General features: G+C 34.4%; 1 pseudogene; it reads left to right on the forward strand.

Annotated features, from left to right (window-relative positions):
- Positions 1 to 6,215: 6,215 nt before the first annotated feature.
- On the forward strand, positions 6,216 to 6,662 carry LOC103255305 (annotated as a pseudogene).
- Positions 6,663 to 7,687: the final 1,025 nt, after the last annotated feature.

A 7,687-nucleotide genomic window follows, 5' to 3' on the forward strand; every position in this document is an offset into this window, starting at 1 on the left:
TGGCCCCAGCAGGTGACGAATTGTTTTTGACTTTCATCAGTTGCCAATAAATAAGAAAAGTGAGAGATTTATCATGTATGCAAAAAAACTGGCAACATTCTCTTTCATGTAAAATAAAACGTAATGAAAGAACATTTTAAAAAATGCATGCAATCACTTGTTTCACTTTACAGACTGTAAACTCCAAGACTCTGTAGTTTTCCCAAGATGAGGTGTGGGGATAGGGGATATGGACCTACTTGTCCAGAATCAGGGTAATAATCATTTTCCACAGCTGGTGGGGGTTTCAGTCATTTTGCGGAACTGAGTGGTCATCTTCGTGTGTGTGTGTGTGTGTGTGTGTGTGTGTGTGTGTGTGTGTGTGTGTGTGTGTGTGTACCTGTGACCCTTTTATTAAACACCTAGCTGTGCTCAATACTGATAATGGTTTCTGATTACTTCACAGCATGGTAAGTGACTTTACCTGAAGCAAAGCAATAGTTCTTATTTGCAATGCCCACACTTTCACACAGACCCCCCCCAAAAAAAACACAATAAAAAACTCACCACCTTAAAAATAGAAAAACATGACCCAAGCTATTTTTTTTCCTCTCTTGTCATGAAAAAAAAAAAGAACATGGGAAGATGCATCAAAGACAAGATGTTATTTCTAGAGATGGCCTTAGCAACTACATGGTATAGTGTTTAATCTTGCAAATATAGTGATGATTTGTGTTTATTTATACTTATTCATTGACAATCTAGAGACTTCTTGAGCTGGGTGGTGGCAAGTGACTAATTTTGAATGGAAGCAAAGCCTTGTTTGAGACAAACACAGGGCTAATTATGTATGATTTCTTTCTTCAAATATATACTGAGCACCTTCTAAAGTACTAGTCACTGGGATAGTTCCCACGAGGTATGAAGAAATAAACCAGACATAGAGTCTGTCTCAAGGAGCTCACATCTCATTAATGTCATGCTATGACCAAATGTCTGGCTGGCAAAGGGACAGAAGAAAATCATATTAAATATTAATACATGTCTTATTTTGGATCAAGTTGATATTCTCTTAACCTTGAACTTCTAACAGGATTATCACATTTTATAAATTGTATTCTTTGGATCCCTACTTGAGTTCACATAATTTTTCTATTTTTTTCCCTTTTCTTTCTCTTTTCCCAGTGTTTATTTGAATGAAGAGAGAGAAATTGGAAAACACCCAATTGTAAGAAATGCAATTATTTCCCAACTCAGATTCAAGATAATGTGATGAGCTGGAACTATTCTCTCTCCACTGTGTGTATCTCTAGAAAATCTGTGCTTAGTTCAGGTGATGAGAACCTGTCCTCATTCTTTCCCATCTACCAGCCAGTCAAAATTCTGAATATTCTGCATATAGTTTGAAAGAATCAGATTATCAAATGCACAGTTTCATTTTTTTTAACTGGAATCAAATTAAATTCATATCTATTATAATAGGAACAATTAACATGTTTTAAATTAAGAGTATGGTATTTATCTTATTTTTAAAATTCAGATGTGTAAGTTCTCCTTTCCCATACACACAGACATGGCCCTACATTTGAGCTCTGGCTAGAATTCTTCAGGAACCCATACCTTGGCATAACCCACAGATGAATTAATTGCTGTGTAGACTTGTAATATTTCTGCCTCTCTCTCAGGCCCTTTTTCACTCCTGGCTGATAAGAATCCCTAATGTGCTGTTGTAAACTCTCCACTTCTATACTTCATCTAAATAAGAAATAGTATTTATATCTATTAGCATCCATGGAAACATTTGTCAACAACAACTTGGAGAATGACATAACTTTTTAAAGTGCATCCATCTGGGAGATTTTCCAAGTTGGGAAATACCCAAATTGGCAAAAACTCTAAGAAACCCATTCCTATGCACTAAATGTGACACAATTTCTGGACTTTTTTTATATTTCCAACTATTAGATTTGGAAGTGCTGGAGATAAGATTAAAAAAAAACCAAATCACACACAAAACCAAAATAAAACAAACAACAACAAAAAAACACACATACAGATATACTACTCTAAAATAAAAGTGAATCTACAAAAGTTCTAATAGGATAACAGAATAGCTATAGTAAAATGCAGAGCAAGAGCAAAATCAAGAGCCCCTTTTTGTTAGTGAATTCATCTCTGAGACTGCCCCATTTTGCTCAAGGGCAAAAAGTAATTGTCTAAGAAAAAACTTTTCTTCTACCATTTTGTGTTCATATACTGGAGCATGTGAATTAAACACTCACTCACAGATTAGTAAAAGAAAAAACATTATAGTCACATGCATACATGAGTCACAAAGAAATGCGACTCAAAGAGAAGGTTGGAATTTGAGGCTTACATGAGCCCCCCTCCCCAAAATAGAATTATCTTTTGCAGGGCAGGCCCCTTATAGTACAGGCTTTCCCCACTGGGTAAGTGTGCCAGCTAGCGTTCCTGTGAATTTCTTTATTCTTGGGGATTTTTTCGATGCATTTGCCCATTTCCTGATGAGTGATTTACACAAACAACCTGCCCATACCACGATGAGCATTCAGCAGTGTTTGACCAAAAATGGCATGACCCCAGTTTGTCACCCTCACTATTCAATCGATCTTGCCCCAAGTGACTTTATTATTGTTGTTTCCCCTAATGAAAAAATTCCTCAAAGGAAACCATTTTGCCAACATGGAAGAAGTGAAACACAAACTGACAGAAGCACTAAAAGGCAACAAAACTGATGAGTTAAAAAACTGTTTTGAGCAGTGGAAAAAGCATCTTGATAGGTGTATTGAATCAAACGAAGTACTTTGAAGGTGGCTGAAGTTTAAACATATAAGAATAAATACACATTTTTTATAAACCTAGGTTTCTTAGGGTCTTCCCTCATACACTATCTTAATCAGTGAAGGAGAAGGGCATTTATAGGAAAATAAATGACTTTAAAACGTGGAGAGGAATAGGACACTTATGGAAAAATACCTAATTTGGAGGAAAGATAAATGATCCCTTGGGAGAATAGATAGAAGATATGATACTTCTGTGACAATGTCTTCTTGGGAATGGTGCTGACTTTTCTGAGATGATTAGAATTGCTTCTAGGGAGGGCATTCATGACAATTGGGGGATTTTCTTTTAGTTCTTTTAGGAGGCACTACTTTTAAACAGATAAGGGATTTCAGGAACTCAAATATCTTCAGCTCAAAATAATTTCTATGCCACAGTGGCATATTCTGGACTCCTCCAAAACAATTATCAAGCCATTCGGAGTTTACCACAGAAACTGATTCTTTTCTATCAAGGACTCTCCAGGAATGCCAACATGTTCTCTTCAGTTATACAATATCAGAGAGTACACATAAGATTTCCTTTTTCTTCTTAAAATTTGAAGTCCTTTCAAGTATTGTTTTTTTCTCTCTGTTAACATGTCTTACTTTCTAATTTAAGCACAACTTGCTACTGATGAACTATTTGGTAACTTTTTGTCCTCATTTACACGTGAATGTCATCTTTGTATATGGAAGAAATCCACCTAAGTTTTCTACATTTTCAATTTTACTTTTAGCATATACATATTGAAATGCAGGACCTCTTAGCTTAATCTGTAAATATTGACTTTTTTTTTTGTCTCATTGGGTTCTGAGAGTCTATAGCTTAGATCTGTATTTATTTAGCATATTTGATAAGTTTTTTAGATGACGATGATGCTGAAAATTTCTATGAGTAAAATTTCATTTTAAAACAAAATAAAATGATACACAATTTAGTGAATAAAATTGTTAACAATTGTCAAAATCAGCACCCTTGTCAAGCTGATCATTCAAAATGAATATGTGCAAAGTTAAATATTTATTCATAATATTCATTGCTTCAAAATTAAGTCAGCAGGGTCATTTTATATACAATTAATCATGATTCTCTTTGAATTTTTAAGGAGTTACATTAGTATGTCTAGGCATCAGAAATGATAATTTTTTTTAGTAGGGGATTTCACCAACTTGCCCAGGCTGGTCTCAAACCCATGGGCTAAAACAATCCTCTCACCTTCACCTCCCAAAGTGCTGAGATGACAGGCATGAACTGTCACACTCAACATGATAAAATCTTTTGCTACCCCAAAATCTACTCTGAATTCCAAGTACCTCTTCTATAATAATCAAATAGTAAGATAATATTTAAGATACAGTTGATAGCTTACCTTTTTTAGTTGATCATTGGTTCATATATTTTAGTATTTTTATGAATATATATATCATATTAACTTTGACATCATTAGTCTAATGATTAAAAACATGAAATTTGAAATTGAATACATCAGATCAAATTTTAGCCTTGCCACTTACTAGATATTTGATCAAGGTAAGTTTACTAGACTTAGCTTGCTCATCTGTAAAACGGGAATGCCAATATCTTTCACAGGATTCCTATTAGAATTAAGTGGGTTAAGGTGTGTAAAGTTTTTTGAACAGGGTCTACTGAAGATAGATAGGTCTAGTGAGGCTAGATAAGCATTTGCTCTCAACACCATTGTCATCATCACCATTCCAATGGAAATGTCTAGCAAGCATCTTTTATGAATAGTTAATGCTTTCATCAACTTGAAATAGATGTGTTATATATTTGCAACACTACATAAAATATATACAGAATAATTTATAGCTATGATTCCACCAAGTTTTCAGTTTATAAAATATAGCTGTAGCTTTTTTCGTAATTTGAAAATACATGTTTAATACCTTAGAAAAAGAAGAAATGAAAGGCAACCCTTTATTCTGGAGTTTTTCTATAACAGGCCAAAACTGCCCATAAATGTAAATGTTGAAATATAAATAACCATTTAGAATGTAGTGAGTACTCTGTATATATATATATATATATATATATATATATATATATATATATATATGCATGTGTGTGTGCCTTTTACATTTTAATTAGCCAAAATAAGAAAGATATATTTATCATTTGAAGTTTCTAAATATTTGGTACAGTCTTCTTATCAAACAACTAGACCAGGATAATTTTACAGTTGGAAACTGCATTATAGAGGTCATCAATTCAAATAGCTAGTGTCATTGTAGAAATTGTACTAAAACCAAGGTATGCTTATTTACAAAGTCCATTTGATTAATTTCAGGGTAACAAATGTGTAGCAAATATTGAGCTATGGACCAGCATTGTTCTGGGTAATGAGGAATTAAAAAAAGAATAAAATATCCTGCCTGCATGTAGTCTAGGGATCCTGAGGTTATTCAATACAATATCATGACTTCAGTCTGATTATTCTTGAAAATTATTGCTACTTTCCTAACTTCCATTTTGGAAAGATGACTTGGAGTTAACATTCCCTTCTAAAAATTAGGATCCACAGTTCTTTACCTAATACTTAATGTTTTGGAAAAGAAAAAAAATGACTCAGCTACTACGTATATAAGTCTAACAATGTGGGTATGGAATTTTTTGATGTGAAAGCTTTTCTTGGATGATTTAAGCTTTGGTTACATATATTATCACAACCTTGACTTATTTTTGTTTTTTATAAAGAAAGACAGGATACTTGTTTATCTTCAAAGTAGAGTTTCTAAGTCAAATCTATTTAGTAAACACAAGGAAACATGTAAAAGAAAAAGTTTGAAAGCCTTCAATATATTATCATATCTGCATAAAAGGATTTTGTTTCTTCCTACTCATGAATATATTGTACATGCTGCTTTTCAATATCAAGTATTATAATTCAGACTGTTGGCATGAATTATATAATGAGTTCTGTAATTTTAAAATTTTGTCAAAGGGCTAAAAATAGACAGATACACAAATTTTTAATAAAAATGTTTACCCTCTATTAAAAATTAAATCTTACTAATCTTCCAAATACAAAATGTTTCTCCGAATCCTACTTTTTATACAGTCTCATATTCTCATGCCAATCAACAGTTTACTTATCTAAGGTGACCAAAATTAAAATTAATGACATTGTATAATTTTTCCTTAGGATCATATTTCATAGTTTGATAAGATTCACCTGGAAAAATGTAAATCTCAGGGATAAAGAAATATATCTAGATTAATAACAGATATCCATGTAGGAGAAGCAAAATGTTACCTTTATCTTTTACTATGGTCTGAATGTGTCCCGACTCCAAAATTTAGGCATTGCCAATGTGACAGTATTAAGAAATGAGGCCTCTTTCCAGTGCGTAGTCTGAAGACAACGTGCAGAAATGGCACCTCAAAAGGGGAAGGAAAAGAAGGAAGAACAAGTCATCAGCCTTGGGCCACAGCGAACTGACAGAGAGAATGCATTTGGCATCTGCCATATCTTCACAGCCTTTAATGACACCTTTTTTCCATGTTACTGATCTTTTTGGCAAGGAGACCATCTGCCGTATGCCAGGGGGCCTGAGGATGAAGGCCGACCCCAACAAGTGTTTGCCATGTTGGCTGCCCAGGATGTGGCCCAGAGGTGCAAGGAGCTGGGCATCATAGCCATACACATCAAACTCTGGGCCACAGCGAAAAACAGGACCAAGACCCCTAGACCTGGGGCCCAGTCAGGCCTCAGAGCCATCACCAGTGCTGGTATGAAGATCAGGTGGATTGAGGACATCATCCCCATCCCTTCGGACCACACCTGCAGGAAGTGGGGTTGCCATAGTCAATGTCTCTAAACAGCACTCCTCAAAATATTTCTGTTAATAAATTGACTTTGTGTAGACTAAAAAAAAAAAGAGAAAAAAACAATACCCTAACTTTAGCAGATGAATCCAGATCACCAAAGTAAGAACCCAAATACAGGATATAGAAAACAAAAATATCATAGAAAAAAATTAACAAAACAAAAAGCTGGTTCCTTAAAAGGATAAACAAGATTGATGGACCCAAACCAGACTGACCAAGAAAAAGCCCAAATAAACACAATCAGAAATGCAGAAGAACAAATCACAACTGACCCCAAATAAATATAAAAGTTTATCAGAGATTACTATGCACACCTGTATGGAAACAAACTTGATAACTTAAACGAAATGGAGGACTTTCTGACATCACACAACCTCCCAAGATTAAAACAAGAAGAAATTGAGACATTAAAAAAACCAATAACAACCCAGGAAATTGACTCTGTCATAAGAAAACTACCTACAAAAAAAAAAAAAAGCCCTGGACCGGACAACTTTCCAGCAGAATTCTACAAAACATAAAAGGAGGAGCTGATACCAATTCTATTGAAAGTATTTCAGACAATTGAGAGAGATGGAATCCTCCTCAAATCATTTTATGAAGCTAATATCACACTAATACTCAAATCAGGTAAAGATCCAAGAAAAAAAGAGAACTACAGGCCAATCGCCCTAATGAACATAGATGCAAAAATTCTCAACAAGATTCTGGCAAATCAGATCCAACAGCACACCTCAGAAATCATCCATCATGACCAAGAAGTCTTCCTCCCAGGATACAGAGCTGATTCAACATTCACAAAACCATAAATATAATTAAATACATCAGCAGATGTAAAAACAAGTGAGACCTCATCAAACTGAAAAGCTTCTGCAAGCAAAAGAAACCATGAAGAGAACAGGGAGACAGCCCACAGAATGGGGAAAAATATTTGCCAGCTGCATATCTGACAAAGGCCTAATATCCAGGATCTACAAGAAACTCAAATGTGCCAAAAGGAAAAAAAAAAAAAAAA

The sequence above is a fragment of the Carlito syrichta genome, unplaced genomic scaffold, assembly GCF_000164805.1.
Source record: "Carlito syrichta isolate Samal-C Ts95f unplaced genomic scaffold, Tarsius_syrichta-2.0.1 Scaffold288011, whole genome shotgun sequence".
Lineage (NCBI taxonomy): Eukaryota > Metazoa > Chordata > Mammalia > Primates > Tarsiidae > Carlito > Carlito syrichta.